The 15,785-nt window shown below is 40.8% G+C and overlaps 1 non-coding gene across 1 annotated transcript; it reads left to right on the top strand.

Moving 5' to 3' along the window:
- Positions 1-2,393: 2,393 nt before the first annotated feature.
- Positions 2,394-2,466, top strand: TRNAE-UUC (transfer RNA glutamic acid (anticodon UUC)). Its single transcript has one exon. It is a non-coding gene; the product is annotated as a tRNA-Glu (tRNA).
- Positions 2,467-15,785: the final 13,319 nt, after the last annotated feature.

The raw sequence follows: 15,785 nt of genomic DNA, 5'->3' as shown, positions 1-15,785 counted from the left end.
GTGCACATTAAATTTGAGAAGCAGTGCTCTACAGAGTCTGCAACCCACAAGGGCTCAAATATTTAAGCAGGTTTGGGAACAGATTAAATGAAAAAAAAAAAAATCAGGGCACTGATCTCGCAAGACGGTTTAATTAGATTCCTTTCTTGTCCTTTAAGAAATGGTTTAGAAACTGAAAGACTTCCCTGGTGGCTCAGATGGTAAAGCGTCTGCCTACAACACGGGAAACCCGGGTTCAATCCCTGGGTTGGGAAGATCTCCTGGAGAAGGAAATGGCAACCCACTCTAGTACTCTTGCCTGGAAAATCCCATGGACGGAGGAGCCTATTAGGCTACAGTCCATGGGGTTGCAAAGAGTCGGACACGACTGAGAGACTTCACTTTCACTTTAGAAACTGAACCTCCCTCTGCTCTTGCTTGACTCTTGCCAGATCATAAACGATACACACTCCCTTTTTTTATAACAGGAAAAGCCTGAGTTTAGGTGAATAAACATCAAAGATTCTGGCTTGGAGTCATCTTTTGATCATTAAGGAAATAGGAAAACAAACAATTTTAAAAAAACCCAAGGGACTTTGTTTAGATATCATTTTATCTCAGTGCCTGTCAGAGGTCATACAGCTGAGAGCTGGGAGATACCTGACAGGTCAGATCTCAAAGTGGACTGTTCTTTTTAAAAGACAAACAAATAAAATAAAGAACAAAATATAGCCATTTCTCTGACTTAAGGCTGTTAAATCTAGAAATCTCAGTTGGAAGGTAACTTAGTTCCTTAGCCTTTTCTGAGCAAACTGATTCAATGAAAAGGGATCCCCTACTTTTCCCAAGGTGGCACTAGTGGTGAAGAACCCACCTGCCAATGCAGGAGACTTAAGAGACACTGGTTCAATCCCTGGGTTGGGAAGAGTCCCTGGAGGAGGGAATGGCAACCCACTCCAGTATTCTTGCCTGGAGAATCCCATGGACAGAGGAGCCTGGAGGGCTACAGTCCATGGGGTGACAAATTGTAGGACACGACTGAAGTGACTTAGTATGCATGCACGCCACGTGCTATACAGCAGCATGCACTAGAAGTGAAAAGAACTAGCCAGGCTGGAGACAGAGCATGTGGTAGACAATCTTTGAGGAAAAACTGAAAGTGTGCCTCTGCCTTGGAACTGCCCTCTCTCCACTCTGATTTTTTGCTGCCCTCAGGTGGCTTTCTGGTAGTACAAATGGAAGGAAAAAAAGGTAACTTTGGGGGAGAGGAGGAATATTATTTTGCTGTTTTATAATTGGATAATAAGTTAGTTCATTTCAAGGAGGAAATTAATATCTTGGTGTAAGTTCCATTTTCCCAGGGAAAACTTGATTCTACTGAGCTTTCCAGAGACTAAATCAGAGAATCAACAAAGTGAGCATTTGCTCATTCAAATGTTCACTCAACAAACATTTATTAAATATTTACTTTCTAATAGCCATTGTGTTAAGAGCTGATGATACAACAGTAAATAAGATGGACAAACTCCCTGTCCTTATGGAACTTATATTCTGATGGGAAAGACAAATTAAAAATAAAAAGAGGACTTCCCTGGTGGTCCATTGGTTAAGAATCTGCCTGCCAATGCAGGGGGCATGGGTTTTATCCCTGGTCCAGGAAGATTTCACATGCCATGGGGCAACTAAGCCTGTGTACCACAACTACAGAAGCCCTCATGCCTAGAGTCAGTGTTCTGCAATAAAAGAAGCCACTGCAGTGAGAAGCCTGCACATCGAATCTAAAGAGTAGCCCCCACTCACCGCAACTAGAGAAAGCCCATGTGCAGCAAGGAAGACCTCAGTTCACTCACTCAGTCAGGTCCAACTCTTTGCGACCCCATGGATTGCAGCACGCCAGACTTCCCTGTCCATCACCAACTCCCAGAGCTTGCTCAAACTTGGTGATGCCATCAAGTCAGTGATGCCATTCAACCATCTCATCCTCTGTCGTCCCCTTCTCCTCCTGCCTTCAATCTTTCCCAGCATCAGGGTCTTTTCCAATGAGTCAGTTCTTCACATCAGGTGACCAAACAAGTGCAGTCAAAAATTTTTTTTTAAAGTAAAAATAAATATACCAGGTAAAGATGAGTGCTATGAAAAAAGTTGAAGCAGGGAAAGGAGTAGACAATGATGTGTGTGGTAGAGGGGTTTTTTTAGCTAGGATGATCAAGGTAGACCTCTTTGAGGAGGTGACATTATGAGATGACACTTGTGTGCTGAGAAGGGAACAGTTGTGCTTCTTTGGGGTTCTAGAGGGAGAACTAGTACATATAAAGGACCTGAAGTAGAAATGAGCTTGGTGTGCTAGAGGAACAAAAAGAAGGCCAGTGTTATGGGTTGAATTGGGTCTCCTCAAAAATTCAATGCAGGGGAATTCCCTGATGGTCCAGTGGTTAGGACTCAGCACTTTCACTGCTGAAGGTCCAGGTTCAATCCTTGATCAGGGAACCAAGATCCCACAAGCCTCAAGGATTGGTATATATATATATATATATGCAGATGCCCCAGTACGTCAGAAAGCAAATTTATTTGGACGTAATTTGTTAAGAGGACATCATACTGGAGTAGGGTGAACTTCCAGTCCAATATGACTAATGTCATTATAAAAGGGAATTTGAACGCAGACATGCACACAGGGAGAACACATGTGAAAATGAAAACAGAGATTAGAGTGATGGTTCTATAAGCCAAGGAACACCCAAGATTGCCAGCGAACCACCAGAAGCTAGGGGACAGGCATGGAACAGATTCTTCTTCACAGCTCTGAGAAGGAAAAAACCCTGCTGACATCTTGAACTAGAACTTCTATCCTCCAGAAGCATGAGACAAACTTCTGTTGAAACCACTCAGTGTGTGGTGTTTTGCTATGGCAGTCCTAGCAAATGAATGCAGCCCTGAAGAGGACTGAGAGAAGAGGGTAAGCAATGAGTTCAGTTTTTATGCTCAGTAATGTCCATCTCTTGGTGACCCCATGGACTATAGCTTGCCAGGCTCCTCTGGCCATGGGATTTCCCAGGCAAGAATACTGAAGTGGGTTGCCATTTCCTCCTCCAGGGAATCTTCCTGACCCAAAGATTGAACCCATGTCTCTTGCATCTCCTTCATCGCCAGGGAAATTCTTTACCACTAGTGTCACCTGGGAAACCCCTTGTGTTAGTAGCTCAGTCATGCTCAACTCTTTGTGACCCCATGGACTGTAGTCCACTAGGCTCCTCTGTCCATGGGATTCTCCAGGCAAGAATACTGGAGTGGGTAGCCATTCCCTTCTCCAGAGGATCTTCCCTAACCAGAGATCAAACTTGGGTCTCCCACATTGCAGGCAGATTCTTTACCATATGAGCCACCAGGTAAGCCCCTAGAAAGGCAGGTAAAAGTCAGATTATCTAGGGACATGCAGGCCTTTGCAAATGTGATGGCAATGGACTTAAACCCATTGTTTTTGGTAGACTTAGGAAGCCTCTGAAGATTAGAGGTAAGTGAGGGTTATAGGATTTACCTCTTCCACAACCTCCCTTACTGCTGCTGCTGCTGCTAAGTCGCTTCAGTCGTGTCCGACTCTGTGCAACCCCATAGATGGCAGCCCACCAGGCTCCCCCGTCCCTGGGATTCTCCAGGCAAGAACACTGGAGTGGGTTGCCATTTCCTTCTCCAATGCATGACAGTGAAAAGTGAAAGTGAAGTCGCTCAGTCGTGTTCGACTCCTAACGACCCCATGAACTGCAGCCTACCAGGCTCCTCCGTCCACGGGATTTTCCAGGCAAGAGTACTGGAGTGGGGTGCCATTGCCTTCTCCGACCTCCCTTACTAGGTAGAACATTACAATGAAGGCAAGCATCAGACTAAATTCTATGACACATACAGTTAGTAGCAATCAGGGGTTCAAACAGTCACATAGGCTCTTCTTGTCTTTAGAAACTCCAGCAAGTTGCTTGCATGAAACATTTACCTGAAACAGGTGGCCTAATTATATGGTGACAGGATCAGCCTATCTTCTGGATGGAACAGGAAAATCTTTCATTCAGTGGTATACATTAGTTATCTACTGCTGTGCTACAAATTACTGCACATTTTAGTATTTATTTCAAACATTTATTATCTCCCATAGTTTCTATGTGTCAGGAATCTGGAAACAGCTTCATTGGCTGGTCCTGGCTGAGAGTCTCTCATGAGGTTGCAGTCAAGATGTTGGCTAGGGCTGCAGTCATCTAAAGGCGTGAATGGGCCTGGGGATCTGCTTTCAAGGTGGTTCACTTGTATGCCTAGCAAGTTCATGTTAGTGGTTGACAGATCTCTGTTCCTCACCACATGGCCCTCTCCGTTTCTCATAATGTGTAAGTTCAGAGCAGTGATCCAAGATAAGGTAAGACAGAAGCTGCAATGTCTTTTCTAACCTAGCCTGGGAAGTCACACTTGGACATTTCCATAATATTCTGCTGGTTACATTACAGTAGTTATATTATTCCCTATTCAGTGTGGGAAGGCAGTAACCATACAAGGAAAGAATCACTGGGAACTGTCTGGCAGGCTGGTGATCATGCAGTGGGATATAAGACCACACAGAGTCTGAGGTGTAGAATGCTACTCCAAAGAGTGCTGAGCTGTTAGAATGGCTTGTAAGATTTTTATATTGTATTTATGCAAGGATGCAAGCACCTGGACAATATTTCCAGCGACTCCACATATTTTGAACACAATTCATTTCACCAATGAAATGTATTTTTTACAAATCTCATGCTGATAAGTGGAGTCTGTGGTGCAAGGTTTCTTAACCTTTGATCCTGTGGATAGAATCCAGGGGGATCTGGGACTTTGATGGGGAAAATGTCTTTATTTTATCAATTTCTAATTGAATGTAGTCAAAAACCACAGTCTTATTAGCAGTACCTGTGATTTTTTCACCAATATGTACCAAACATTTTCATATCACATTATGGCTATTGCCGATATCTCAAAAGATTAAATGCATCGCTATTTCAAAATTATGGTGATTATTAACCATGCCACTAAATCTTGTTATTTTCTAGGTTAATAAAGAAGTATACATAATAATATGTCAAACTTCTTATAATTGTATTTCAACCAGTTGGTTTTAATTGTAATTGTATGTGTTTCATCTTGTTGTGCATTAAAAACACGACTCTGAAATGGCTTCACCAGTTGGCCAAAATGGCCCATGGCACAAAGAAAGTGTAAGAACTGCTTTAGCACAGGTTCAGATAGGAAACTGTGTACATGGAATGGGGGTGTGTGTGTGACTATCTTTAGGGTAAGGTCACCTGAGTAGGATCTTTAAAATGCAAACTAACTACTCCTGAGTGTATATTCCTTTTAAATCTTTTTGTTTTTTTTGACTGCATTTGGTCTTCACTGTGGTGCATGGGCTTCTCTAGCTGCGGCCATCAGGCTTCTTTTGTTAAAGAGCTTGGGCTCAGTAACAGCCACACGAAGGCTTAGGCATTCCCTTCCCTCACCGCCCTGCATGTGAAGTCCCCCTGAGTATATATTCCTGATCAGGATAACTCAAATGTTAACTAACCACCCCCAGAGTGTGGATTAAAACTAATTTACAATGACTTGAATAAATTGTTTATCAATATGAATAAACATTGCCTGTTTTTTCTCTACTTCAAAATACATACTAAACCCACTGCTTCTTCCTACTGCCACTGCCCCCACTGTAGCCCAATATTTCAGAAGATTACTTTTTAGACCAATACACCATTTCATTAAATCATTGATTCTATGAATTCAAGATGTCCATACATTGTAAGACCCTAATTTCTCTTATGCACCAAGGAGAAAAATTGCTTGCAATTAAAATATGATGTGCCATTAACAGTAAAATTAATCCCAATTTCAGAGGTGATAAAAAGTGGGACAAGTATGCATCTTAGATTAAAGAAGGTATAATACATAGCTGATACTTAAGTGTTAAGTCAATTAGAGGCATTGCACACATATAATATAACATGTCAAAGAGACTGGATTTTATTTTAAATGTGATTTTATTTAAATAAAATCTGGATTTTATTTTAAATGTTGCTCACTGCTTAATTAAATGTTAATTAAGGATATAAAGAGTAATAGAATGAGGATAGCTCAGTGAGGAAATTCAGTGGAGAAAATGAGGCTGAAGAATTCAGCCAGAAGGTAAGAGAAAGAACGACATGGTGAGACCAAGTTTCGTTGAACAAGGCCCGCACTTTATTTTTCAAAGTAGTTTTTATACCTTAAGTTATGCATAGAGGATAATGGGGGAAGGGGTAGAGTCTTGCAGCAAACCAGGCTTTCTTCCTGCAAACTTATCATATGCAAAAGCTTAGGTGATTTGCATCATCTTCTGGCCCGGAGGCCTGTTAACATTTTAAGACCTTTTCTTCAGAAAACTTATTTTTCTCTAAAGGTGGTTGGTCAGGAGCCACCCTCCAAAAAAGCATTAGATAAAGTTGCATTCCTACAGAGCAAAGGTGTGGTGGGCTATAACGAAAAAAAGAATTAACTCAAGGGTCCCAGGTTACAAACATTAAAGCTACTACTTACACCAATTATATTAATCAATACACTGCCAGGGACACAGCAGGTAAGGGATATGGAAACTTAGCAGCAAACAATGGCCCAACAAGTGAAAAACCATTCACCAATACAATTTCTAATCAATCTTTTAACTACTCAAAAGAATCTGTGTTTAGATAGAACATCTCCTGCCTCTCACAGTTGGGAGGCTCTGAACAATCACATGTGGCCGGAAAAACCTATTCAGGCAGGCTAGAGGATTTCCAAAGGAGTTTGTAGGTTAAACACTGTCACACCCAGGAATTATTAACTGGAACTGTAAGCTAACTCTTTTTCAGAGAGGTAGTGGGAGAGAGCCCCCCGTAAAGTCAGAGGTTTAGGTGAAAGCACAAGCAGAAAGGAGGCAGACTCTGGTTTTGGGGGTATATGCTCGAGAATTTCCAGGGGACTCCTGAAGCTCGATCCCGCTTTTGAGGAAGAGGACGTATGCCGAGCCTCCTTCCTCATGACCTTTGTCATGGCGGAGTTCATATGGGTGCTTTAAAATATGAAGTAGATATGTGTATCAGTTTGTTCACACCACCTTAACAAAATAGCACAGACCAGATTGCTTCTCTGGTGGCTCAGCAGGTAAAGAATCTGCCTGTAATGTGGGAGACCTGGGTTCAATCCCTGGTTCGGGAAGAACCCCTGGAGGAGGGCATGGCAACCCACTCCAGTATTGCCTGGAGAATCTCATGGACAGAGGAGCCTGGCAGGCTACAGTCCATAGGGTCGCAAAGAGTCAAACACTACTGAAGCAACTAAGCACAGCACAGATTGTTTAAACACAGAAATTTATTTTCTCACAGTCCCAGAGACTGGAAGTCTAAGACCAAGGCAACCATCAAGTTGGTTCCTGATGGAACCTCTCTTCCTGGCTTGTAGACAGCTACCTTCTCGGTGTGTCCTCACATGGCCTCTCCTTTGTGTTAATGGAGAGAGGGAAAGAGAGAGGGAGACAGGGACACCAACCCTAACAGATTAAGGCCCCATCCTTACAAACTCAACCATTATTACCTATTTATGTGCCTTATCTCCAATACAGTCACATTAGGGGTTAGGGCTTCAACATATGGATTTTGGAGACACACAATTCAGTCCATAAGACTGATTTTTCAGAATATATTAGGGACATAATTTGAAGTACAGAAAAAAATTATGAATAACGACGTGCAGAGAACAAGACAGTGGGGGAGTAGGTGGACATGGAGTACATCTCTCTTCATGGATACATCAGGAATACACCTTCAGACACAGAAGTGCATACAGAACACCAGTTGAGAGCAGACAGGAGTACCTGACCAGCAGAAAAGAATATACAGACCCATGCAAAACTCAGTAGGATGAAGGAACTAGGGGGGAAAACGGGAGTGTTAGTAGGACTGGACCTGCCCTTGGCGGGTAGGGGAACAGAAGCAGGGGTATGATACCCACATTGGGGCAATTGTATGAGTCAGAGGAGAAACATTTAAGGCTGAGAGTGAAACAGCTGATCTGTGGCAGCCTAAATGGAGTGAGAATCAGATAGTCCTTGCAGCAGCCATACATACCCCAGACAGGGACGTAGATCCCCTGGAAGGTGCAACAGCTGGGAGCTGGAGTTTAGGGATTGTGCAACAATCCCATGGCGAGGGCTGATGTTGACTGTGGAGAAACTGATGGAGGAGATGTGAGGGAGGAGGCTGTGGTGGGAAACACCTGTGGAGGAAAGCCAGGCAGCCATGGAAGGCGATACTGCTGAGTCACGTGTAGCGGGTGGAGCCATCACCAGAGCCTCTCTACCCACACACATGCCAGCATCGGCAGCTGAACAATAGAGAGGCTGGCCCATCAAACACCTGATGCACTGTACTACAGAGTAGGACCCCAGCCAGGGGGTTCCCTCTATGTGCCTGACATTCCGAACAACAGAGACGGACCCCACTTAGAGGCAAGGGAGCCGTCTAAGTGCCTGAAGGGGCAGAGCTATGGAGAAAGACTGGCCAAAAAGGCCTTCTGATCACCAGTTACAAGAGGCTTGAAAAAAGACTCTTATAGGTCCATAACTACTGCGACAGAGGCAGTCTGTGCCCCTGCACATTTGGCACCACCAGGGTCCCTGCAAGCCAAGCAGCTGTGCCACCTTCACACTCAACTCTCACTGGGACAGAGCTGCCACAGGCAAAAAAAGTCGTGTGTCTATGTACTCAGGTCCCTTCGGTAGTGTCTGACTCTTTGTGGCCCTGTGGACTGTGGCCTGCCAGGCTTCTATGTCAGGGAGGGGAGCTCTCCAGGCAAGAATACTGGAGCGTATTCACCAGCACTGGTTGCCATACCCTTCTAGAGCACTATTTCTTGCTGCCCTAGCCACCAACTCCCCTGACTACCTGATGCTGCCAGAACCCCTGCAACCCAAGAAGCTGCACCACCTCGACACCTGGCCCTCACAAGGTCAACCCCAAGTCCTCCAGGGCAGCCTCAGGAGCAAACCCCAGTGGATGACCCACATGTAGAGGTGGAAATAAAACCACAAATGTAACACAGGGCTAGTGTGACTAAGGCAGAAGACCCAAAACCTTCCCAACAGCTGTACAAGCTGTAGATTAAATCCGCACGATCAACTAGGCAGACTCTATGTCTATGGAATATATAAAAGGTCATTGAGAGCTCCCACAAAAGAAAATGCACTAGTTCTGATAGCTGTGGACAACGGAGGCAAGAACACAGAGGAGTAGAATTTAGAATCTGAGCTGCCCCCACAAGAGATCTAGAGATCAGCACAGTGTTGGAGGGCATCCTAGGGAGGTGAGGTGGACTGTGACTCCCAGTGAGGGAAAGGACCCTGACATAGTGACTGAAGAAAAACATTTTTGACTTGTTCTGTAGATTCTTTAGGATTTTTTTCTTTTTCTTTTTTTTTTCCTCCCCCTCCTCGCCCCGCTCTGTTGTAGTTGTCGATTTTATTGGCACTATGAAATCTAATTAAGCATTTGAGCCTTCTTTTTCTTTTTTTTCTCAGTCACACTTTTTATTGTTGTTATAAACCTCTGCCTCTATGTTGGGCTTTTGCAGTTCTGGGGAGTTTCCCATTTTTTTCTTTTCTCTTTTGTAAATTTAATTTTTAAACCTATTATTATTTTTTCTACATTTATTCCTTTGTTTGCTTTTCCTACTGTTCTTTCCCCCTTGCAGTTAATCTTTAATGTATATAAATCTTCTTTATCTACCTCTATTTAACTTTGCATATCTATTCTTTCTTTCTTTCCTTTCCTCTCAAATATTTGCTAGTTTTATTTTCATTGCTTTATTCCCCACTTGGCACCTTGCTTTAGTTTTGTTTACCAGTTTGTACTTTAGTTAGTTTTTTTCTGGTAGATATAATTTTTGGTTTCCTTTGTTTGCCAGGTCAATCTATTGTACTTTGCTTTTGCTGGACTGTTTTGATTTCGCTTATCAGTGTACATGTATATGTGTATATTCAGTTACACTTTTTACTGTTGCTATAAACCTCTGCATCTACATTGGGCTTTTGCAGTTCTATGTTTTTTTCTTTTTTTCTTTCTTTTTCCATTTTTTCCTTTTTTCTTTTTGTAATTTTAATTTTTTAAAAGCTATTATACTTTTCTACATTTATTTCTTTGTTTGCCTTTCCTACTGTTCTTTTCTGCTTGCAGTTAATCTATAATGTATATAAATCTTCTTCATCTACCTCTATTTAACTTTGTATATCTATTCTTTCTTTCTTTCCTTTCCTCCCAACATATTTGTTACTTTTGTTTTCATTGCTTTATTCCCCACTTGGCACCTTACTTTAGTTTTGTTTTCCAGTTTGTGATTTAGTTACTTTTGTTCTTAACTGGTAAATATAATTTTTTATTTCTGTTGTTCCCTGGGTTGTACTGTTATTTTATTGCCCTGTTTTGACTTTGCTCATGGGTGTATATGTGTATACTACATTATTTTAATTATTATTTGACTGATTTTGTAACTGCCATTTGGGGTTCATCTTTGGTTTCCCGTTTTTGGATATTTGCTTTACTCTCACTTAATGCCATAACAAACGACTTGTGGAAACTTCATACCTGACCAGAGATCAGGCCCTGAGGCTTTGGAGTGGAAGCGCTGACTCTAAGACCCTTGACTACCAGAGAACTAACCCTGCTGCTATTCCTGCTGCTGCTAAGTCGCTTCAGTCGTGTCTGACTGTGCAATCCCATAGACGGTAGCCCACCAGGCTCCCCCATCCCTGGGATTCTCCAGGCAAGAACACTGGAGTGGGTTGCCATTTCCTTCTCCAATGCATGAAAGTGAAAAGTGAAAGTGAAGTCGCTCAGTCGTGTCCGACTCTTAGCGACCCCATGGACTGCAGCCTACCAGGCTCCTCTGTCCATGGGATTTTCCAGGCAAGAGTACTGGAGTGGGTTGCCATTGCCTTCTCCGAGAGAACTAACCCTAGGGAGTATCAAATAGTGAGAACTCGCACAAAGGAAACCACCTCAATACAAGAACTGGCATCATCCAACCACCAGTAGCACCCTGTGCAGGACACCTCATCTAAGCAACAAACAAAACAAAAATACAAACCCAATTATCAGTAGATAGGATTACCACCTCACTCAGCCTTGCCCATCAGAGGAAAAACAAACAAATAAAAACTCAATACAAACCTCACCCTATGCAAAGCTTACACAAATCTTTGGACCAACTTTACGGGGGCAGAAACCAAAATGAAGAAAGAATGCAACCTTGAAGCCTGGGAAAAGGAGATCTCAAACACAATAAGATTTTAAAAAAATAATGAAAAGCCAGAGAAATACTACACAAATGAAGGAACAAACTAGAAACACAGAAGTCCAAATAAATGAAGAGGAAATAAATAGGCAAACTCCTTGAAAAAGAATTCAGAATAATGATGATAAAGATGATCAAAAACCTTGAAAACAAAGTGGAGAAAAAGCAAGAATCAATTAACAAAGACCTAGAAGAATTAAAGAATAAACATATGGAGAAAAACAACAAAATTACTGAAATTAAAAATACTCAAGGAGCAATCAATAGCAGAGTATCTGAAGCAGAGGAATAAATCAGTGAGCTGGAAGATAAAATGGTGTAAATAATTCTGAAGAGCAGAATGTAGTAAAAAGAATGAAAAGAACTGAGGATTTTCTCAGGGACCTCTGGGACAATACCAAACGCACCAGCATTTGAATTATAGGAGTCCCAGAAGACGAAGAGAAAAAGAAAAGGTATGAGAAAATTTGTGAAGAGATTGTAGTTGAAAATTTCCCCAACATGGAAAAGAAAATAGTCAGTCAAGTCCAAGAGGCACAGAGAGTCCCATACAGGATAAACCCAAAGAGAAACACGCCAAGACACATACTAATCAAACTAACAAACACTAAACACAAAGAGAGAATATTAAAAGCAGCAAGGGGAAAGCAACAAATAACAAACAAGGGAAACCCTATATGCTTAACAGCTGATCTTTCAGCAGAAACTGCAGGCCAGAAGGGGATGGCAGGATATATTTAAAGTACTAAAAGGGAAAAATCTACAACCAAGATTACTGTACCCATCAAGGATCTCATTCAAAATTGATGGAGAAATAAAAAAGCTTTTCAGACAAGCAAAAGTTAAGAGAATTCAGTACCACCAAAGCAGCTTTACAACAAATGTTAAAGAGACTTATACACTCAAAAAATACAAGAGAAGAAAAAGGATCTACAAAATCAACCCCAAACAATTAAGAAAATGGCAATAGGAACATATATATCAATAATTACTTTAAATCTAAATGGATTAATCAAAAGACACAGACTGGGTGAATGGATACAAAAACAAGACCCATATGTATGCTGTCTACAAGAAATCCACTTCAGACATCAAGACACATATAGACTGAAAGTGAGAGGATGGAAAAATATATTCCATGCAAATGGGAAGCAATCGAAAGCTGAAGTAGCAATCCTCATATCAGACAAAGTAGACCTTAAAATAAAGAAGATTACAAGAGATCAGAAAGGACACTACATAATGATCAAGGGATCAATCCAAGAGGAAGACATACCAGTTGTAAATATCTAGGCACCCAACATAGGAGCACCTCAATACATAAGACAAATACTAACAGATGTAAAAGGAGAAATTGACAGTAATACAATAATAGTAGGAGACTTTAACACCCCACTCACACCAATGGACAGATCATCAAAACAGAAAATTAATAAGGAAACACAAGTCTTAAATGATACATTAGATAAGATGGACCTCATTGATATCTTCAGGACATTCCATCCAAATGCAGAATACACCTTCTCAAGTGCACATGGAACATTCTCCAGGATAGACCACATCTTGGGTCACAAATCAAACCTCAGTAAATTTAAGAAAATTGAAATTGTGTCAAGGATCTACTCTGACCACAACAATATGAGACTAGATACCAATTACAAGAAAAAAAACTGTAAGAAACACAAACACATGGAGATTAAGCAACATGTTTCTGAACAATCAACAGGTTACTGAAGAAATCAAAAGGGAAAGCAACAAATTTCTAGAAACAAATGACAATGAAAACACGACAACTGAAAACCTATGGGATGCAGCAAAAGCAGTTCTAAGAGGGAAGTTTATACCAATACAATCCTACCTCAAGAAAGAAGAAAAACATTGAATAGACAGCCTAACTTTACACCTAAAACAACTGGAAAAAGAAGAACAAAGAAACCCCAAAATTAGTAGAAGGAAAAAAATCATAAAGATCTGAGCAGAAATAAATGAAAAAGAAATGAAAGAAACAGTGTTAAATATTAATAAAACTAAAAGTTGTTTCTTTGAGAAGATAAATGAAATTGACAAATCTTTAGCCAGACTCATCAAGAGAAAAAGAGAGAAGAATCAAATCAACAAAATTAGAAATGAAAAAGGAGTGGTTACAACAGACAATGAAGAAATACAAAGGATTATAAGAGACTATTATGAACAACTATATGGCAATAAAATAGATAACCTGGAAGAAATGGAGAGATTCTTAGAAAAGTTCAATCTTCCAAGGCTGAACCAGGAAGAAATAGAAATTATGAACAACCCAATTACAAGTGCTGAAATTGAAGCTGTGATCAAACATCTCCCAAAAAACAAAAGCCCAGGACGAGATGGCTTCACAGGAGAATTCTATAAAACATTTAGAGAAGAGCTAATGCCTATCCTTCTAAAACTCTTTCAAAAAATTACAGAGGAAGGAACACTACCAAACCTATTCTACAAGGCCACCATCACCCTAATACCAAAACCAGACAAAGACAACACAAAAAAAGAAAACTACAGGCCAATATCACTGATGAAGATAGATGCAAAAATCCTCAACAAAATTTTAGCAAAAGGAATACAGCAACACATCAAAAAGCTCATACACCATTATCAAGTTGGGTTTATTCCAGGGATGCAAGGATTCTTCAATATACCCAAATCAATCTATGTGATACACCATATTAACAAACTGAAAGATAAAAACTATATGATCATCTCAATAGATGCAGAAAAAGCCTTTAGCAAAATTCAGCACCCATTTATGATTAAAACTCTTCAAAAAATTGGCATAGAAGGAATCTACCTCAACATAGTAAAGGCCATATACAATAAGCCTAGAGCACACATTATTCTCAATGGTAAAAAACTGAAGGCATTCCCCCTAAGATTAGGAACAAGCAAAGGGTGTCCACTTTCACCACTATTATTCAACATAGTCCTGGAAGTCCTATCTACAGCAATCAGAGAAGAAAACGAAATAAAGTGAATTCCGATCAGAAAAGTAGAAGTAAATCTCTCACTGTTTGCAGATGACATGATATTGTACACAGAAAACCCTAAAGATAGTATCAGAAAATTACTAGAGCTAATCAGTGAGTTTAGCAAAGTTTCCGGATATAAAATCAATATACAGAAATCACTTGCATTTCTATATACTAAAAATGAAAAATCAGAAAGAGAAATTAAGGAATCAATCCCATTCACCATTGCAACAAAAAGAATTAAATATCTAGGAATAAACTTACCTGAGGAAACAAAAGAAATGTACACAGAAAATTATAAGACACTGATGAAAGAAATCAAAGATGACATAAACAGATGAAGAGCTATTCCATGTTCCTGGGTAGGAAGAATCAATATTGCGAAAATGACTATACTACCAAATGCAATCTACAGATTCAATGTGATCCCTATCAAATTACCAATGGCATTTTTTACAGTTCAGTTCAGTTCAGTTGCCCAGTTGCGTCCGACTCTTTGCAACCTCATGAACCGCAGCACACCAGGCCTCCCTGTCTATCACCAACTCCCGGAGTTTACCCAAACTCATGTCCATTGAGTCAGTGATGCCATCTAATCCTGTCATCCTCAGTTGTCCCCTTCTCCTCCTGCCTTCAATTTTTCCCCACATCAGGGTCTTTTCAAATGAGTCAGCTCTTCACATCAGGTGGCCAAAGTATTGGAGTTTCAGCTTCAGCATCAGTCCTTCCAATGAACACCCAGGACCGATTTCCCCTGGGATGGACTTGTTGGATCTCCTTGCAGTCCAAGGGACTCTCAAGAGTCTTCTCCAACACCACAGTTCAAAACCATCAATTCTTCAATGCTCAGCTTTCTTTATAGTCCAAGTCTCACATCCATACATGACCACTGGAAAAACCATAGCCTTGACTAGACAGACCTTTGCTGACAAAGTAATGTCTCTGCTTTTTAATATGCTGTCTAGGTTGGTCATAACTTTCCTTCCAAGGAGTAAGCATCTTTTAATTTCATGGCTGCAGTCACCATCTGCAGTGATTTTGGAGCCCAAAAAAATAAAGTCAGCCACTGTTTCCCCATCTATTTGCCATGAAGTAATGGGACCAGATGCCATTCCTCACAGAACTAGAACAAAAAATTTCACAGTTCATATGGAAACACAAAAGAACCCGAATAGACAAAGCGGTCTTGAGAGAGAAGAATGGAGCTGGAGGAATCAACCTTCCTGACTTCAGATTATACTACAAAGCTACAGTCATCAAACAGTATGGTACTTGCACAAAAACAGAAATATAGACCAATGGAACAAGATAGAAAGCCCAGAATTAAACCCATGAACCTATGAATACTTTATTCTTGACAAAGGAGGCAAGAATATAAAATGGGGCAAAGACAGCCTCTTCAGTAAATGGTGCTGGGAAAACTGGACAGCTATGTGTAAAAGA

Source organism: Bos mutus, chromosome X (genome assembly GCF_027580195.1).
Source record: "Bos mutus isolate GX-2022 chromosome X, NWIPB_WYAK_1.1, whole genome shotgun sequence".
NCBI classification, from domain to species: Eukaryota; Metazoa; Chordata; class Mammalia; order Artiodactyla; family Bovidae; genus Bos; species Bos mutus.
The sequence above is the reverse complement of the archived record's forward strand: the minus strand, read 5'-3'. Positions and strand labels throughout refer to the sequence as shown.